Genomic DNA, 21,598 nt, shown 5'->3' with positions numbered 1-21,598 from the left:
ATTTGTTTAGGAAACATTTGCCTTTTATCTCTGTGTGAATTGCCTCCCTCCCCTTTGAAGTCCCCAACCATTACCCCCAACATCCTCTTTTGTCTTTAGCTGAAGATGACATTTAGGTGAAGGTTTTAGTTCATTTTGGAGAGCTCGTCTTCCTGCTCTGTCCCATGTATACGTGTTACTAAACTTCTCTTTGATTTTCTGTTGTTAAAGTCTCATGTCAATTTAATTCTTGCATCAGTCAAAAGAACGTAGAAGGATAGAGGGAAATTTCTTCCTCCCTGACAGCTTGAGGGGTAAGAGTCGAAGGGCTGCTACATAAATTCTCTTGATCATTCGGTCTCCTGGTATGAAACATGACAACTAAATACCTCCCATTTCAAATGTTCATGAACTTTCAATAGATTTTCCTTGTCAAGGAGTATTGCTCAAGGAAGAATCGTTCTCAAATTTAATGAGGCTTCTTAGAGTTACACACAAATAGACTCACTAAAGCCACATTTTTCAGAGTTAGTGAAGACTTTTAGAAATCTTCAGGTATATAAATAATGTGATTGGTGACTTCAACCTTTGATGGGGGCATTGAAAGAGATTTTTATAGTACTGCCTTTGACAATTTTCTATTAAGAGTACCCAAAAAGTTTCACGATTTCTCCTCAGAAATAGATGTTTGGTTGAAAAACTCCCCTGTATTCTTTATGAAGTGTCTCTTCATAAATTACTACTATACTGAGACTAACTTGATTTAATCTAATTCAATACTTGGCTTATATTTTCATACCTTAGGCTGCTTGGTTGTCTGTTAGATCTTGGGTCTAAAGAAATTAAATTTCTTAGCTGAATTCAAAGTTAAAAACTACTTTCCCTTATGTCTCAGTCCTAAGTGGACTTTTTTTTGCTCTCCTTTTAGATTGGATTATTAATTAAAATATATGAAATTTATTTATTGAGTACTTACCATTGAATCTTTAGCCCAATGCAGGAGATACCATCAGTCCATCTTGAAGATGATAATCTAAGACTCATACAGTCTTTTCATGTATTTAAGATCTATCTGTTTCTTATTCTGATAATTTTTAATTATCTCCTTCTTCCACTTTTTCATTGGTTGTTAATTATTTTCTTAATTAGTTGAAGGGGCTTTTTTTCTATATCAGGGGAATTAACTCTTTGCCTGAAATTTGCACTTATTTTCTAGTTCATCTTTAGGCTGATTTTTCTTACGGTGATTTCAGCCATGTTGGAATTTAAAAATTTTTCATTTTTGAGTGGTCCAATTCATCAGTATATTATTTCCTGACTTCTCTTTTTGTTTTGTCTTGTTTTTGTATCATATTTGGAAAGGGCCACTTCATTTCTGAGATGAAGAAAGAATTATTCCCACGCCAATTAGGATGACGACTGAAAAAAAAAAAAAAACTCAGAAAATAAGAACTGTTAGAGAGGATGCGAAGAAACTGGAACCACTGTGCATTGTTGGTGGGAATATAAAATGATGCAGCTGCTGTAGGAACCAGGAAGGAAGGTTCTTAAAAAACTAAACAGAGAATTACTGTAAAAATCCAGCAACCCCACTTCTAGGGGTAGACACAAAGGAACTGAAAGCAGGGTATATTAGTCACAATAGCCAAACAGTGGAGAAAACTCGAATGTCTTTCAACAGATAAATGGATAAACCAAGTGTGGTATACATATAATGGAATCATTCAGCATAAAAATGTAATGAAATCCTGGTACCTGGTACCACACGGATGAACCCTGACAACATTGTGCTAAGTGAAATAAGCCAGACACAAAAAGACAAATATTACATAATATTCTCTTTGTCTGTGGTTCCTAGAACAGTGAAATTCATAGAGACAGAAAATAGAACAGTTGTTGCCAGTGGCTGGGGGAGGCCCGGTGGGGAGTTCCTCTCTAGTGGGTACAGAGTTTCAGTTTGGGATAATAAAAAAACTCTGGAAATGGATAGTGGCATGGGTTTCATAACAATGTGAATGCCTTTATTTCCACTAAATTGTCCACTTAAAAATGGTTAAAATGGTAACATTTCTATTATGTATATTGTACCATAATTTTAAAAAATTATCCCATTTTATCCTTTAATACTTCTATAGTTTCAGTTTTATATTAGATACTGGTGGCAAGAACCCAACCAATTTTAAGTAAGAAAAGAATCGGAAGACACTTCTTTATTCAGTTTTATACTAGTTTGTTTAACATGAAAATCAAATTTAGTTTTTAAATACTCATAAAAATTTCATTGTGGAGACTTTCCTGAAATGTGTGTTTGAATAGAAGCTAAAGTAAAATCTGCTCTTATTCGTTGTATCAGTGATTTTACCTCAAAAAGGGAAAAGGAGGACTTACCTTGCAGGTCTACTTTTTGCTAGGTATTATCAAAATTGGAATTGGATAAGCATATTAAAAGATAAATCAGGGCCAGATTTTTATGTCCGTAAATTCTCTCCCTTTAGAAAATGTCAAGTTAGTTACATCTCTGGTGTTATGGTCTTTATTAGTGGAACATTATATCTAGCTAAAATTAATTTTTTGAAAAACTGTAAGAGAATTTAAGAGTGATTTTAATCCCTTTTATTTTTTTTTCAAATAGAGAAGTGCATTAAAAAACTGCATTTCTTCAAAGACTGCAACTTCAACTATAATGACGATTGTTTTTACCCAGGAATTGCAACCAATATTTTTATATAAAACCCAAGGTTTCCATCTTATGTGATCTTAATGCTCCAAGGAGTGATACAGAATTTTCAGAAATTACTCAAAATGCACATCTACTAACAATATTAGGTCCCAAGTGGCAAATACAAAGTGATCATGTGTGAGAGTGGAAAGAGATAAAGTCAGAGAAATTTCTGGAGCCAGATAACCTAAGGCTTTGCACATTCTGGTAAAGCCTTTGGATTTTTATCCAGTGTGATAAAAGGAGATAACAGAGGGAGTTTAGCAGAGGAGTAATTTATATTAAAGGGATGTTTGGACTGCAGCGTTTGGAAGGTTCTGTAGAAAGGTAAGGGCAGAAGCAGCTGGACCAGTTAGACGGCTATGTCAGTGGTCCAAACAAGGCAGGCTAGTTATGTGGTCGAGGGTGGTGGCAGGGAAGGTGTTGAGAAGTGGTTGGATTTAGGGTAAGGTTTGAAGTCAGAGTCAGTGGGATTTGCTCAAAGATTAGCTATAAGATGTTAGAGCAAATTTGGGAGTTTGAGATTTGCAAATATTAACTACTACATATAAAAATAGATCAAAAACCAATTTCTTTTGAACAGCACAGGGAACGATATTCAGTATCTTGTAATAACCTTTCATGAAAAAGAACATGAAAATGAATATATGTATCTCTATGTATGACTGGGACATGATGCTGCACACCATAAATTGACACATTGTAACTGACTGTACTTCAATTAAAAAAAAATGTTAGAGAAAGAGAGGCGTCAAGGATGAGTCTGAGATTTCAGGATTAGGAAATGTGTATTTGGAAGACATGGAAGATGAGATGGACACAGTGAAGCTGAACAAAAAGAGCTTCAGTGCCAGATGGAGTGGTTTGGGCTTGTTCTTACAAGCGTGACAAAGTCGCTTTAGTTGCTCAGGCTGGAGAACAGCACGATGTGAGAGGTGCTGTCGGGGCACCTGGCCGCTTCGTCTAGCTCAGCAGGACTAAAGAAACAGGACTGGGAGAGTTTCTGCCTGAGGGTGGGAAGACTTGTTCCTCCTCTTTCCTCCTTTGGGAATGGAGGCTCTCATGCCCTTGGCTGTCAGACATGCCCTCCAGTTCCCTGTGGAATCTGTCAGAGAGAGAGCACCTTAGAATTAGCAGGGTGGGTATGGCAAACCACTCCCCACCCCTCCCCCCAGGCACAAATGGAGTCGATCTGCCTCTCATAAAACTTTCCAGGCAGCAACGTGAGCCGGCTGGAGGAAACTCTCAGCCCAGACTATGTGATTGTGAATTATGGCCTTACTGCTTACATTTCCCCAAACCTGGGCAAATTATTTACCTTCCACATGTTTCAGTTTTTACACTTGTGAAATGAGGTTAAAATAGTACTCAATTCATAGGGTCAAGGTGGGAACTAAACGAGTTTCACATTTCAAAGCATTTGGAAAGTAAATGTGAGCTGATTTTTTTTTTCTTTAACTTTCAAAAAAAAAAATCAATGTGGACTAATCCTTAAAATATGTTCTTACAGTAAGCTTAGTATGGATTGATCAGGATTTCTTGTAGGCAACAATGAGAATATTATTTCTGAAGAAAAACAGCAGAATTTGATATCTGGAAAAAGGAAATTAAATTTTAAATGATAATGTTGAGCAACTGGGGGAAGAATGGTGTCTTCAACAAACAATAAGGAAAGAACCCATATTTCAAGAAGAAGTTGGCAAATTCCTTTGGAAATACATGTATTTAAGTCAATATTTTTGAATAGCCATCGGATACAAATGATATTTACAATGAAAATGATCCTGTAATTGCCTGTCACAAAGATTCTCTCTCGCTTTAATGCAGAGATTTCTTGATTAGGAAAAAAAAAAAAAGAAGAACAAAATCAAGGAGCATAAACAATGTGTGAACACATTCAAATATGAATTTATGAAAAAGGGACTATTTACCATTATAATAAGGCTGTGTTTTCTGTTTTAAATGCCCAAATGCATTTCTCCTGGATTGAGTGTCTGTTCTCATTACCCTGCATTCCAAATTCTGTGTGTTTATGCTGAGGAGCTAATGTTGTTACTAGTCACATACAATTACATGATTTAATTTATTGTATGTTTTCACATAATTATCAACCAGGAATATTTCCATTTTCATTAACCATAAGAAAAAGATACTTCAGATACAAAAGCTTTTATTAAAAAAAAAAAGGTTGTGGAAGTAATTAAGATGATATTTGGGTATACTAAAAAGAGGTTAGAATTTGGGGTGAATATGGTCATTTATGGCAATTTTTCCTATACCTACTACTCATTTGAGGAACTTTCATTCTTAACGTCTCTGGTAGGTAGAATAGTGGCCTTCCAAAAACGTCTGTGTTCTAATTCCCAGAACCTGGAAATACGCTACATGACATGACAAAGAAGCATTAAGGTATCAAAAGGGACCAAGGTTGATAATCATCTGGGCTTGAGATGGGGAGATTATCCTAGATTATCGGGTGGTGGGGACGGTAAGGGGGTGATCACAGGATTACAATAGGTCTAAGAGGGAGACAAGATCAGAAGAACCAGAGAGATGGCAGCATAAGAAAGACTAGACTGTCCTTGGCTGGACTGGAAGATGGAAGTAGACCACAGACCATTGAAAGTAGGTAGCTTCTAGAAGCTGGAAAAGGCAAGAAAACAGGATTCTCCCCTTAGAACCTCCAGAAGGAACCAGCCCAGCTGACACCTTGATTTTAGGCCAGTGAGATCCATTTTGGACTCCTGCGCTCCAGAAACATAAAGCAGTAAGGTTGTGTTCCTTTAAGCCAGAGTTTGTGGAAATTTGTGACAATAGCAATAGAGAACTAACATCACACCTAAGAGATACTGCAAAATATGTACCAAATAAAGTTAGAGAAAGAGTTCTGGACTCTCATGAAGTGCAGGTGATGAAAATTCTAGCAAACAAATGTTTTAACTCAGGATTTATAAAACTAGTAACTCTCACCAAAGGAAATGACATTGGGTTTTAATACTCACGGCTCAAATTAGCACCTACAGCATTTTCATTTTAACGCCAGACTCCAATCACTGTCTCATTCTAGCTCTAGAATTTTCACAGATTTTAGCACACCCACAATAGCAGTGAGTATCAAGTACGGAAACTTTAGAAGAAAAAATGTTTTATAATACTCTTGTTTAATGCATTAGAGTGGCATTCTTTATCAGATTTACCAAATCTGTCACTTAACTCTACCCAAACCAAATAGTCAGGGAATTTCTTTGGTTTGAATTTGATTCCATTCGGATTTAGATTAGTTGGTTTTATAATCGTTAACCTATATTTCCAGCACATTCCTAATTTACAATATTATTTTCAGCACATCACTTACCCTCTTCATTTCTTAGATTCCACGTTCACAAAGAAATCATTAGAGACACTTAACCCAAGAAGTGAAGTGATGGTTAATTAAATTATGTCTGTAAAATAGTCTACACATTTAATAACCTCTTTCATTTGAGTATCCCAAAGCACAGTCTATAAGCATTAATGAGTATTATTATCTCAAATTTACAAGGGGAAAGAAGGCAGAAGGGATTAACTAGATTAAAGAAAGCCATAAATTACTCAGTGGTGGGTAAACTCTCTCAGGCATTTTAATCTCTATTTTATGACACTGGCAACAGATATATAATAAGTAGATTATAACACTACATATAGGATATATTTATTACCAACAAAATCAATACTATCCCATGTCCTAAAACTACCCCATGTTAAAAATGCTCAAGAGAGCCTAGCCTGTGCTTAACATGACGTGGAAAGGCTTACTCATCTCTGTAACATTTCCAGGATTATGGCTCCCAGAACTAAGCATGTCATAAAGAGAAAGCTTTTAATGTGTGTCATCAGTCACATTAGCTTTGCTAAATTTGTGGAGGGCTCTCACAGTAGACAATGCATGGATTATATACAGCAATTAAGACTCCTTTTAAGAACTGCAATTAATTGAAGAGAATTTTTGGCTGTTGCATCAAAGCTGCAGTAAAAGCTTGGCCGAACGGCCAATGAAGTTAGTGGTGTCTTATTTCAGAGGGACACGTGGTGCAAACACCCAACAGCAAAGAAACCAATGACTAATAAATATTTAATCGAGGGGAATCTTTTGCAGTATCCTTGGTGGAGGCACAGAAAGAAATATAATTACACTGTAGCATCAAGATGAATAAGTGGGATAATCTAATAAAAATTTTCAGACTAATAAAACTTGGAAAAAAATCATTAAAACATTTATGCAGTGAGGTAAATATATTTTCTATCCATCCATTGTACTGCCAATCACATCAAAACATTTCCACATAAAGGAATTCTAAGTTAGTTCATTGTCATAAGAATATTTTTGATACAATTGAACCTTAAATAATATATTTCTAACATGTACAACAAAAATCTCGGGGACGTAGTTTCAAATAATATCCTAAAGCCAATGGGTGTAAAATCCACTGCCAAACTGAATTGCCAGAATCACCACATCACAATTTAGTTATCTACATTGGTATTTTGTACATACAGCAAACTCAGTAGAACGCATAGTTTAAAATAAAAGTCTAACATGCTCATTATTGAGCAAAATAAATTTTTAAATGTTCTAAATTATTGCTGACATGGTAATATTTTTAGTATAACAGATATCATTTCCTTCACCATACCATGCTCAAGGTGCAAAAGAGTGTCACTTTTCTTTCTTTTTCTTGCCTGATTGTCCTGGCTAGGACTTTCAATACTTTTTTGAATAGAAGTGGCAAGAGTGAGCATCCTTGTCTTGCTCCAGATCTTACAGGAAAAGATTTCAGTTTTTCACCATTGAGTCTGATACATACTCATATACAGTCTTTCATACATAGCTTTTATTATGTCAAGTTAAGAGACTCTTTATCACAAAAGTTTGTCAAACTTTGCCAAATGCTTGTAATATTGAGATAATCATGTTTTTTATCCTTCATTCTGTTAATGAGGTATATCACATTAATTGATTTTTGTATGTTGAACCATCCTTTTATATCAGGGATAAATTAAACTTGCCATGGTGTATGATCCTTTTTAATGCACTATTGAATTCATTACCACATTAGTAATTCATTAGAGCTGATATCCCAGATTTGCTAGAGCAGTTAGGCAAGGAAAAGAAATAAAAGGCATCTAAATCAAAAAGGAACGTGTAACATTGTCTCTGTAGATGACATGATCCAAAAATAGAAAAAAAAAACCTATTAGAACTAATAACTGAATTCTATAAAGTTGCAGGATAAATATCAACATAAAAAATCAGTTGTTTCTATACACTAACAATGAATTATCTGAAAAAGAAATTAAGAAAACAGTCCCATCTACAAAGCATCAAAAGAACGAAATACTTGGGAATAAATTTAACCAAGAAGATGAAAGACATGTACACTAAAAACTACAAAATATTGATGAGTGAAATTAAAGAAAGCACAATTCAATGGAAAGACACCCTGTGTTCATGAAATTCTTGAGATGGCCCTACTACACAAAGATATTTACAGATTCAGTGCAAACTCTATCAAACACCCAATGGCATTTTTCTCAGAGACAGAAAAAATAATTCTGAAACTTCTATGGAACTACAGATTACCCTGAATAATCAAAACAACTTTGAGAGAGAAGAACAAAGCTGGAGGCCTCACACTTCCTCATTTCAAAACCTATGACAAAGCTATGGTAATTAAAACAGTATAGCGCTAATACAAAGACAGACATAAAAACCAATGCAATAGAATAGAGAGCCCAGAAATAAAGCAAGTATATACAGTGACCTGATCTTCAACAAAAGTGACAAGAATATACAGTGGAGAAAGGATAGCCCCTTCCAAAAACTGGTGATGGGAAAAATTAATAGCCACATGCAAATAACTCATTGAAACTTGATCTTACATGATACATAAAAATCAACTCAAAGTGGATTAAAGACTTAAACTCAATATTTAAAACTGAAAACTCCTAGGAGAAGCATATGAATCATAATATTAGTCTTGGATTTATTGGATATAACATCAAAAGCACAGGAAACGATGGCAAAAAAAATAGAGAAATGAGACTATGTCAAATGAAAAAGCTCCTGCCCAGCAAAAGAAGCAACTACAGAGTGAAAAGATAATTTACAGAACAGAAGAAAACACTTGCAAACCATAATCTGGTATATATAGTATATGATCTGGTATATTAACCATATAAGGGGTTAATATCCAAAATGTATTAAAAAAACTCTTTCAAAACAATAGCAAAAAATTAATCAATAAATTAAAAAATGGGTAGCATCAAGGAGCAAAAGAGTGTCACTTTTCTTTCTTTTTCTTGCCTGATTGCTGGCTAGATGTTTCTCCAAAGAAGATATACAAATGGCCAGCAGGCATATGAAAAGAAATTCAATATCACTAATCATGAGGGAAACACAAGTCAAAACCACAATATCACCTCACATTTATCTGATTGGCTATTATGAAAAAAAGCAAAAGGTAACAAATATTGGTGAAGTTGTGGAGAAGTTGGAACCCAGTACAGTATTGTTGGGAATGTAAAATGGTTTTGGGAAATGTAAAATGGTGCAGTCACTATGGAAAATAATAAAAGTCTCCCCTTCAAATTAAAAATATGGTCCAACAATCCTATTTCTGGGTATTTACCCAAAGCAATTGAAATCAGGACCTTGAAAAGATATTGCATTCCTGTATTTTTTTTGCAGAATTGCTCACGATAGCCAAGATGTAGAAATAATCTAAATATCCAATCAACAGATTAATGGATAAAGAAAATGTGTTATAAACATACAGTGGAACATTATTTAGCCTTAAAAAGGAAGGAAATCTTGCCATATGTGACAACATGGGTGAATACCGAGGATATTATGTTAAGTGCGATAAGTTAGTCACTGAAGGATAAATACTGCATGCTTCCATACATATGAGAAGTATAATAAAATGGTCAAACATATAGAAGCAGAGAGTGGAATAGTGGTTACCAGGGCCTGAGAGGAGGGGAAAGCAAGGTGTTGTTTTTAATGGGTTTAACATTTCAGTTACATAAAATAATTAAGATCTTTTATCTATTCATCAAAAATAAAAAACAAAAAAAAATTTTTAAATTGTCATCCCATCAAAAATTTTGCAAGAGTTAACCAGGCAAATTTCAAAGACTGACAACAAATATGTAAATGAGGCCCAAAATATAAAACCTGCAATATAGTAGTATTTTCTGCAACTGTAAATCCTTCCTTGTCAATATTTACTTTAACTGTAAATGGATTAAATATGCCAATAAAAAGGTACAGACGGGAAGAATAGCTCACAAAAGAAAAACCTCTCATAATTCATCTTTAAGCTGTCTCTAAGAACTCACTTTATTTTTTATTTGTAACATTTAAAAAAATAAACTTTATACAATTTTTAAAGGTTACTTTCTATTGACAAAATATTGGCGATATACCCCATGTTGTGCAATACATCTTTGAGTCTATCTTTTACCTGATAAGAGACTCACTTCAGACACAAAGACACTGAGAGTCCGAAAGGGCTAGAATGGGAAAAAGCTATCCCATGCAAACAGTAACCAAAGGATAAGTTAGAATAATGTGATTTTTGCACTGTGCCGGGTCTATTTTTAGATAAAATTGAATTTTATAAACCAAAAAAGAAAGCTCTGTAATTTTTTATATTTATTTTGCTCAAAATCATTATCACACTGTTAATCTCATCTGATATTAGTAAACTGAACTATTGTATTGGTAATAATGAAACTTCAAAGAATGTGGGAAGTGAAACTGTGAACCACTCAGGATCACAGCTGGATTGGGTCAATGAGGATACTGGGTAATGTGGACCCTGTTGTGCCTCTCACTTAACACATGAAAACAGATCAGCGCAAAGACTGGCCTCTTTCATTCAGCGGAGGCAAAATCAGTGTCAATCTGGTTTCACTTCTATAAATACAATTCAAGGTCAATGGAAAAATGTCAAGAAAATGAGAGTGTTGCATTAAGCAACAGAGAGGGGACACCCCTGACAGTTCTCACCACGTTTCGAACAGGCGCAGGGCAATGCGGGCCTGGAGGAAGGAAGGTGAGCCAGTCAGATGCTCTCTTGGAAACCATGTTCTTTCACACACTGAGTCTTTACCAAGGTATCACCTAGGGAAGGAATTCCTGTATCTGAGATTTGCCAGCACAGACGGGAGAGGACCAAAGCAGACTGAAAACTGAGGTGGGATGCCCTTGGGATTCCTGTGACAGCCCCATGTGAGCAATTCAGGCTACAGGACTACATTTTTTAAAAATCACTGTCCCCCAGAGTGTATGATAATACAAATTTCCCCTCACTGTTATCCGTGATGAATATTACCAATCTTTACAATTCTCGCCAAATCTGATGGATGAAAAATGTTATTTCATTTTCAATCATATTTTATTGCAACCGAATAACACAAAAGAAGCAAAAATAAAACAGTTGTAGAGACGTACATTATAACACTTTGTCTGTAGTTAATAACACTGTGTCAAGAGGGCAGATCTCATGTTAAGTGCTCTTACCACAAATACTACAAAAATAATAATGTCAGTAGCTCCTTGTTGTTTATCTATTTTATATACAGTAGCGTGTACCTGTTAATCCCAGACTCCTAATTTATCCCTCCCTACCTGCTTTCCCCTCCGACAACCATCAGTTTGAATAAGTCTATTTTTAAATGCAGACATAAAGGTCTGAAAAGAGAGCACTGACATACCTTGAATAGCCCGAGCGGCACAGAACAAGAATTATATGAGACATCTGGAACATTGTGTTGGCCGTGACTATCACTTTAGGTGGGACCTTTCTTGGGTCCTTACAGGGAAGCACTAGAGATTGATAACCATTGTGTGTTCAGTATAATTTACGGTATGTACGTAAGCTTCTCCTTATCAACCGGTAGAAATGAATAAGGGCACGTTAATATTATTTTCGAAGTAGTGTAGCCTCTGTCCAGGTGAGACACCTTTTAAATCTCTCCACTGCTCAGAGGAGCCGGCAGAAAAATCTAGGGAGACAACATAACCAAAGTAACTAAAATGCAATGTGATAAATGCAGCTTTTGGACAATGTTCAAAATATTATAGAAATAGAATAGAGAATGAATTGGGAGGAATTCAGAAAAATCTGAGGAGGGGATGGTTGAGCAAGGTCTTGGAGGTAAGTGTGATTTCACTCAGCAAAGAAGAGAGGAAAGTTATTCTAACAGATTGATTTCAAGTCCTCAAGGACTGAACATTGCGCAGATAGGTCACTATTTAACATGTTCTTGGAAACCTGAGGAAATTGATAGCAGCCTGAAGAGAAATATATATACATATATTGCGGGTAGAGTTGGGGCACAGGAGGGGCTGAATATGAGGCTGGAAAACTCTCAAATTTTCATTTTTTAAAAAATATTATTGCTAATTCAAAATAACTTGCTCTTCTGATTATAAAAGCACTGAATGTTCATTGTGGACGTTTTATTACCTCGCAGCTGGTCTCTTGTCTTGCTTGCTTCTAAACTGGATTATCCTCAATCCATTCCACATACCATCCCAAGACTGGCCATGCTGACAACCATCCTTCATGGCACTCTCCTAATTAATTTCACAGGCAGGGTAGGGACCATCCGGACTCAGCTAATGTAGCGATTCACAGCCCTGCTGCTTCCGTGGTTTACCACCAGAGTTTCTGGTGAATTGATCTGGGGTAGGATTCTGGTGTCAGTGTAGCTTTAAAAAAATCCTCAGGGATGCTAATGTAAAGACTGAATGAAAATCCCTGAGTTAATGGGTAGCTTCTTGCCTCACGAACCCCTGATCGTCCACAGAACGCTTGAATATTTCCGTCTTCGTGAAGTAAGCCAAGCTATTTTCAGCCAACGCTATCAAATATTTCTCGGGTAAAGTTAAAATTGGCTTTTGTTTATCTTTAACCCACAGAACTAGTTCTGCCCTGTGACACCACAAAGAGTAAGTTTCTCCTTTTCCACATGACCGCTTGTTAATTACTTGAGCATTTGCTAACATGGTCTTCCTGAGTGTTCTTTGCCCCAAACTAAACATATAGCATTGGGGGGGGAGGGTCTAGCATGCACAAGGTCCTGAGTTCAATCCCCAGTACCACCATTAAAATAAATAGATAAGTAAATAAACCTAATTACCTTCTCCCCCCACCAAAATATTTTTTTAAATATAGAATTAAGAAATATGTAAAACTGATGTTTTGCGATTGGCTTAGCCCATCCCTAGCAGGACAGAGAGCTTGTCACATTCCACAGATCAGAAAGATCCATGTTTCTAAATGCCTTGCATTCTTGAAGGACAGAGTTTACAAACAGACTCAGATAGCTTTGGACCATGTTGCCAGAAAATTCCTCTTGCTTGTTCCCAAACACAGGAATGCCTGGCCTACATCAAAACAACTAAAACATTATCCAACTGGATTTTTGTTTTAACTTTAAATAATCATTTGAAGAATAAATACAGAGCTGAAGTACTATGATACACTACACCATAAGCTATAGTCAATATAGAATAGAATATTGATGTATATAATACAGTAAAAATATTTTAAATATTTCTCTTTTTTATTTTGAGACCCCGTTTATTCTCAAGGCTGGACTCCCTTGCGTTTTGCTATATGATTATAAGAAGAAAAAGAAAAAAGGCTTCACTCAGCTATCAAAAGTGTCTATGAGCTTTTTCTTTGACAGTACGCAGGCTTTTTCATTAATGACAAAAGTTTCTAACTTTTTAGTTATTATGTTCACTCTTTTTTTTTTAAATTGAAGTGTAGTTGGTTTACAGTGTTGTGCTAGTTTCAGGTGTACAGCAATGCGATTCAGTTATACATATACATATATGTATAATCTTTTCCAGATTCGTTTCCCTTCTGGGTTATGACAAGTCATTATGTTCACTCTTCTGAGGACGTGCCCCTCTACTTCAAGTGTGGTCTGCTTAGTGAGGAATAGATCAGAACTCTCCATTCTCTTGCTCCAGAGAGACGCTTTGCCTAATTATGTAGGCTACGTCCTTGAGAGCCTGTTTAAAACGTCAGCCATGGGGACAACCCTCCAGATTCTGACCATGCATCTCTCTTCTGGTTAACACTGGCTCACTATTTATAACTCAGCCCATTATCAGTTACTCACAGAGAAACACCCAAGGGCTGGCAGATCCACAAGATCACCTTCGATTAGGTCCCCCTTTACCTTTTCCTCCTTTATTACCCAGGTCTCCCTAAAATGGAGTCCTTACGACATCAGTGTGCTCCCCAGCTCTCTACATCGCACCGGAGATGCTTCTGTCTGCACGACCCTCTCACACCGTTCTCCCTTGAGTGGAATGATGCTCCCCACCACCCAACCCCATTCACAGAACCATGTCTGCTTACATGTAACCCACTCAACCTTCAGATGTCAGCACAAACCTTGTCTTTTCTGTGAAAGTGTCCCAGAATGTGGAAGTTCCCAGAACCTTATACTTTCTTGCAACACCTGTTGCCTCTATTGTCTATAGTGGCAGCTGCAACAAAAATAATAATCCATTATCATGATGATTAAATATTATCAATATTATTTTATATTATCAACACTGTTTCCATTATTTAAGAACAGTTACCATTTTACTGAGGACTCTTCTGGGCAATTCATAGATATTTTGACCCTGCAAGTAGATCCAATTTTACCTGTTTTACAGACAAGGAAACTGAGACTCAAACAGGCTAAACAACTTGCCGACACTGACAAAGCTACTAAGGGGTGGAATTAGGATTCAGCCTCTGGTCTACCTGATTCCTTAAGCCCAGGTCACCTTACTTCTACATCTGCTTGGCCCTGAATCATGCACTGACTTGTATTATTCTTTCACTTCACTATGCTTGGTAAACATCATGTTTAACTCGTACAATAGTAGTTCCGAGCAAATCCGCCTCATGTTAATACTTACATATGAAGTTGAAGTATACAAAAGTCAAGGCTATTTTAAAAGCCTGAACAAACTCAAGGGACACGGTGACATTAGCGCCTCAAAGTCAGTTCACACCAATTCCTATTCAACTGTTTCTCTTTGTTAGAATTTAATCACCCCCATTCTAATTAAGGGATTGCCTCCAGATGAGATCTACATCCTTTAGAAAGTAGGAATTTGACACAGATATGGGATTATGAGTTGGCCATAATTCTCGTGTGATTTTCGAAGGAATTCCCTTTCCAGTTCTTTCTCTAATGGCTGGTTCTGTCTCCCTCCCATAATCTCCAGGTTACCCTTGGCATGGCCAAGCTCGATGGTGCTTCTAGCCTTCCGCAAGTATGGTTCTGTGTACTGGGCCATCCAATTGTCCTCCTGCATCACGGTCACTCAGAGCTCTGCTCTTCTTTCAAAGTTGTGCTCCAAGTGTGCTAGTGAGCGCCCTTTCTCCAGAACCCCTCCATCTCCCCGTTCCAACCTGCATGCGTTTTATTAGAAACCAGTTGGAAGCAGTGCTTGATCCAAACGGGTGACCTGAATGCTAGCAATTCTGCTACTGTAGAGGTATTTCTGGCAGCAGGACTTAACCCTCTCAGATCAAACAACGTTCAGTCCTCCCTCCGCATCTGCGGGGGATTGGTTCCGGGACCCGCCACAGATACCAAAGTTTGCAGATTCTCAAGTCCCATAGGACACCCTCCATTATCCGCGGGTCTGTTCCATCGGCACCTGGTTGAATCTGCAGATTCAGAACCTGCAGATACAAAGACAGACTGGATGCAGCCCCTGCCAAGGGTCCACCTGCAGTGACTTAGTCTCAGGACGTTTGATAGTAAACACAGAAACAAGAGCATATCTCAGCAATGCTGATGATGTGAAGGAAGCCGGCGAAAGGAACCAAGGGTAGAGCTGGCTTCAGTGTTGGAACTTTCCAGCTTTAATATTTTGCAAAATGTGCGGTAGGATAGATTTCCTCTTAGTTCCTTGTCAAGTAAGCTGGAGTAGAAGATGATGATCTTAATAATTATGTATGAATATTGTATATAAATAAATACACAGATACCTAGCACTTTCCCTGCGGTTTCTAAATTACACGAAAGTGTAGCCTCTTTGATTTGAAATATTATGTGCACTTTAAGACAAGTACTTATAACTAATCCCACGCACTCATAAGGCCACGCCATATTATCATTAACGTCCTTTTAACAAAGACAGACTTCACTGGCTTATCCCTTTAGTCCTACAGAAAGACCAAGGAGAGCAGCAGAATTAGAAGAACTTAAATATAATCTTCACAGTCATAATGGTTTCTTTGAATAACTAATAGATATAAACCCGTTGGTAAGTCAGGGTAAGAACACCCGTGGAGAGCATTTATCCCTGCATGTGAGATCAGTGGAGAATTTGAATGCGCTGGCCTTGCCAAGTATTAAGTTGGCCATTACCTGTCTCTGTAATGATCCTTTGACCTCATCTTCCAGAATAATATATTTCCAGAGTCTAATGACACATTTTAACTCAAATGAGCCTTTACATCTTCTTATAAGCCAAGTTTACTTTACCGTTATCCACAATTTTAAGGAAGGGATATCGGTTTTTCTCAGACTAACATTATTACTTTCAATTACTGTATATATTTAAGAGAAAAAAAATACAGTCCTTCAAATCCAATCAAACATTGATTAATACAAGGTTCCTCTTAGGAATGTAAATTTTTGAAGTGAACTTTATTAATGTGAACCATGAATAATACATATGAGAAGCATACTCTTCAGGAACATTCAGCAATGAAGGAAACAACATTTTGGCTAAGTGACTGAGAAATAGCCCTCCTGCCTGACTCATCGTGGGTCCACCAGGGTGTGGACCAGAAGTCCCAAAGCTCAGCTGCTCGTTTGTGACATCATGATGTCACATGACTATGCTGACAGGCTGGGCTTCTTAAGCTTTAATTTCCTAATTAGCATTTTCATGGTAAGATGGATCCAGCATCAATGGTTATAAAGCTTTCAGCAAAAACCTGGAATATGTGGAACATGTTATCAATGACATGGAGTCTTCCTAGGGTAAGTCAATGTCAAGGAGACTACCAGGTGACTATTAAGATTTAAGATTATAGTGAAGTGGACCTTTCCAGCTCTTAGACAACTTTTGTTTAATGAAGGCTGACATTCCAAGAAAGGGTCCCATCCTGGTTACTTTCTATTTGGAAAATTCAAAGACCTCCAGTGGCGCCAATGAAAAAAGAGAGTGTCCAAGTTTTGCTTACCTTGCATGCACTCCACAAATACTCTTCATTTGATTGACGATTGATTGATTGGTTGATGAACATGGGAAGATCGTCAGCAGATTTTCTCATTGAGTTGAGTGTCTTTGACTGACAGGTGAGGCAATTCTGCTTTGACAATGCATGACCTTGGATTTCCTGGAAAGACACAGTTTAAATAATAAAAAAAAAAATTGATAAGTTAAGATTTTAATTATTTTATGTTGTACCTAATAGATGTAGCTTTACATCTAATTGATGTTCTCTTCCTCCATCTCTCTGATCAATTTTCCAAGCAAATGTCGACATGGATAATTTGAAACAAATGACAATTTTTAGATGCATGTTTATATATCAGTGTTCAGTTCTGAAACTGTAGAACGGCCTATCTCATATTCTGCTTCACTGTAAATCTCCAAGAACACAGATCCTGTCAGATTTGAATATATTTCTAGGATATCGCTCAGTGTCTGGCTTATAGCAGATATTTAAAAATATACATTGAGCAAAAGAATAAATCCCCCAAAATTGTGAAGAGCCGCATTAACAAGGTCCACGTTGGCAGAGCAGAACAGTGGTCTGTTCCAAGGTATTCAGCTACTGGGGCCTCTCTCGTTGACTGCATGCCAGAAACTGCCTAGGAAGGACTAGAATTTAATTTCTTTTGTCATGTATTTGTTTTGAATATTTACCTTTAAATTTACAACCAGAGATGAGACAGGAGTCAACAAGCTCCTAGGTTCTCAGCATGTCCCCAGTTCCCTACGTTTGTACCAGTAATGCTTACGCTGCAGGGCAACTCGCCCAGGGAAGTTTTAGTTGAGGTCTTTTGTCACTTTCACTGGCAAAAGTTTCCCACTTTGGAAGATCGGGTCTCTGTTACAGCTCTGAGAACCTGAACAAGACCCACGTTCTCTAAGGAGAAAGAGAAGTGACTGACTGACTCTGATGACAAAGTCCCAGGGCGCTGGCACCAAGTCACTTCTTCAACTTCCTTCGCGTATTTCTTGTCTCCGTCTGATGTAGGTCGAGTGCTCCCCAGAGATCTAATCCCGTGTCCTAGTCACCATCAGTGGATGATAAGCAAACGGGTGATCCATGTTAAGATGTTTCCTTGATTTCATTTGTATGAATAAAGACGTCTACCTGTTGAGAAATAAAATGCTTAATTCCACTCAGTACTGTTGCCTCACATAGCTCTAAACCTAAAAGCGTCTCTGTTTGAATTGCCAAATGATGTGTCTGATAGAATGAGCGCTGTTGTGTAGAAAAGGACGATGTCCATTAGGAGTGCCCAACACTGTCCTGATGGCAGCTAGACTTTGAAGTGGCCTTTGAACACTTTTAACAAATTTATTTTGATTAAAAAAAAAAAGGTATGAGGGGTTTATTGCTTATGACGCATGTTCAAATGATTACAATAAAGCCCCTTTTGAAAAGGAAGGCACGTGAACAGCCTTCGGGGCAAGTGTCACAGTACTTAAAATTCCTATTGGCTAATAAAGTATTTCCACTCTGGAACTGGCTTTAGTGGTTCTCTGTGACACCATGGTTCAGTGACCTCAAGATTGTCTTGCAGTTTACTTATACGTGAGCAAAGGTCCTTTCTTCCACCCAAGAGAAAAGGAATTCACCACCTGACCGCCGTACCATTTGGCTAGAGTTAGGTTCAGGTCTTGCTCCTGGGAGAGTCATTTTTTCCTGATCAGCAGTCACACTCTCCAAGGAACTAAAGGTTTGAAAGCATTTGGATGTCAATTAATGGATTAGTAGCATCATCTAATGCCTGTTAGGAACCAGGGAGGTTGGGAAGAACAAAGACCAAGAAGAAGAGAAGGAAGAAGATATTTTGGCTCATAGTCTCAAAGCATTTACAATCCAATAGTTGAGATGAACAAACATGGTCCCAACTAAAGGATTATTAAAAATGCTAGGTAGAGTGGGTGGTAGATTGTGTGCCTAGCATGCACAAGGTCCTGGGTTCAATCTCCAGCACCTCCATTAAAAAATAAATTAATTAAAAGAACCTAATTACCTCCCCACCAGAAAAAATTTTCCAAAAACATAATTGTTAATTGTAGACAGAGCAAGGGACTGGGTCATTTTCCTTATATTTGGAAATATATCGAGACTCTTAGATAATACAGTGGTGGCACAAGTTCTTTCACTTGTCTGTCAAACTTGGGACCATTGGTCCAGCTCCAGCCAGCTCTCCTGTGTACACATTTAGGACACTGTTAATAAGAATGAAACAAGATGGATAACTAGACAAGGAAGTCATGTTAACCGAGGGTTTTTACTGTGATTAAACAAGAGGTGTCTGCACGCTAAGAGGAAATTTACTAATGAAAACAGAAGGAATGGTGACAAGTTATTTCAGAAGTGAGAGAGGAATAAAGTAGTTTTACTATAAATAAGGTAGGGAAATATGGGAGCTCACGGCAGGTGGATTTCAGAGCCATTCGCTGGGACAGGGGACTAACGTGGGGGAGTAGGAGAGAGATTTGAAAAAGAAGGTCTGGGTAATCACTGTCGTGTCTTCACTGAAGAATCATTCGAGTCATCTATGAAATAATTGCACAGCAGTGGAAAGGACCTGCTGAAGTTTGGCCAGTCATTTCCGCGTTTGATCTAATAGGGATAAGGGACGGAGCAAAAGTAGAGGAAACGGAGGCTGGAGTTCTCCCAGGACTGGGATGGCCAGGACCAGATCAAGGGGCATGAAGGAGGGGCGCCTGCGTCAGAGAAAGGCGCACTGGGGCTACAGGAGAGTCCGGTGTGAAAGCGGGTCCTCCTTGTTTATCAGGAAAGCTTGTCAAAAGCTGCCTTGATGTTGGCTCCCTGTCCTATCAGAAGACGACAAAAGACTAATCTGTTTCCTGAGTGTAAGCTCGGGTTTACTGGGGAATTCATTCTGCTTTTACGGGAATGTTCAGCAGTAGGACGTTAACATCCTTTGTATGTGAGTCACCAGAAAAGTAAAAGGACGTAAAGGAATTCAAGCGAAATAAGTGTACAGGAAGACAAAACAAAACAAACCAAAAAATGATCACATGCCTTATAGGATGAGAATAGCCAGGCACAATGTAGCACCTAAAGAAACAAACAAAAATCTCTCAAGATACCAATTCCAAAGAACAGCTGATTTCATGAACGATTTAAGGATCTGAAGCAGGCACATTATAAAGTGCTATCTTTGACGCGAAAGAGATAAGATTGAACAAGTCTGACTTTTCAGAAGCTGTATTTGTATGGAATCCCGTCTTCCTGATAATGTGGGAATTGGTCACTAAAGATGCTGCCTGACCATGATTCCAGGATTCCCATGACATCAGAGAGAGTTACTTTGGAGTTGATCTTTTTCCAAAAGAAACGTTCTTGAGGGCTTTCAGTCACGTTGTGTTTGAAACTCAATGCACAGCCAGTCACACGATGGTAGGAAGTCCTCTGTAGACAGTGTCGCTAGCATAAATAAATATCCACCAAGAAAGGCATCTGTTTATCACTGATACGGGATACTGTCTTTCTGAATTCTCCCCAGCTTAAAAGGTTCCTGATTTCATTCACAGCCTATGACATTGTTTATATAGTAATGCACAAATTAAGAGGAATCCCAGCAAACAGAGTGCCGATATACCCCCGCACTTTTCAGTTTTAAAGATATATGGAAACTGTGAGCAGCTTTCTGCCTGCAAATTTCATCTGCAAAGACCTCATTGCTGTTTCATCTCTGGATGAACATTCCGCTTGGAACCACCTTTGCTTGGATTCAATCCTGACAGCGACTGACTAGTCTGAACTGGGTCAGGTTATTTAAAGTTTCTCTTCTTCCAATGCGAGATAAGAGAGTGCTGGGAGGAAAGGGGGCTGAGCCTGAAGTCAGTATGTATATACACACATATATACACACACATACACATATATAATTAATGGGTTCGTATATTACTATTATTATTATCAACCTAAAAAAAAAGAAGGCAGTTAAGTATGAATTTCACAAATGAATTCACCTAAATATAGTCATTTCCAGCGCAGGTAAAACACTCTGTACATCACAGTGCACTTCTCAGGCAATCCAGAATCTACAGAAATACTTCACTGTATCAAATATTGCCTTGAATAAATGACCTGGAATATAGATTTTTTAGATTTCTTTTTGTAAGAGTGATTTTTGTTGCAGTAATTCATCTAAGACTGATACAAAGCCATGCACAAGAAATATACACACAGTAAATTTTTCCCATAATCCGTCTTACAAGACAGATATTGTGTAAAAACTTTATAGATATATTGGGTTTAACAGTCTGCCCAACTTTTTTATGACCCCGTAAATATTTTAGTACACCTTTCCTTTCTGTCCTGATTAATAAAAATGTTTCAAATTTGTATATAAATTGATCAGTATTTATGAAAGTAAACAAATTAAATTTGCAGTCAAATAAGTCAAAGACACTACAAGTATTTTAAAGTCTGCTTTCCACCTCTGCTGTTTTACTATTTCCTACTGTGAATGTATTTTGTTGCTTTTTGTTTTTCTGTGTATCTTTCTCTTCAAGTGGGACCCTCTTTCAAGACTGAGACCCTTAAACTAAAGCAAAATTAAAAACAAACAAACAAAAGCTCCCCAGAACTT

This window comes from Camelus bactrianus, chromosome 20, assembly GCF_048773025.1.
Source record: "Camelus bactrianus isolate YW-2024 breed Bactrian camel chromosome 20, ASM4877302v1, whole genome shotgun sequence".
NCBI classification, from domain to species: Eukaryota; Metazoa; Chordata; class Mammalia; order Artiodactyla; family Camelidae; genus Camelus; species Camelus bactrianus.
Note: the sequence above shows the minus strand (reverse complement) of the source record.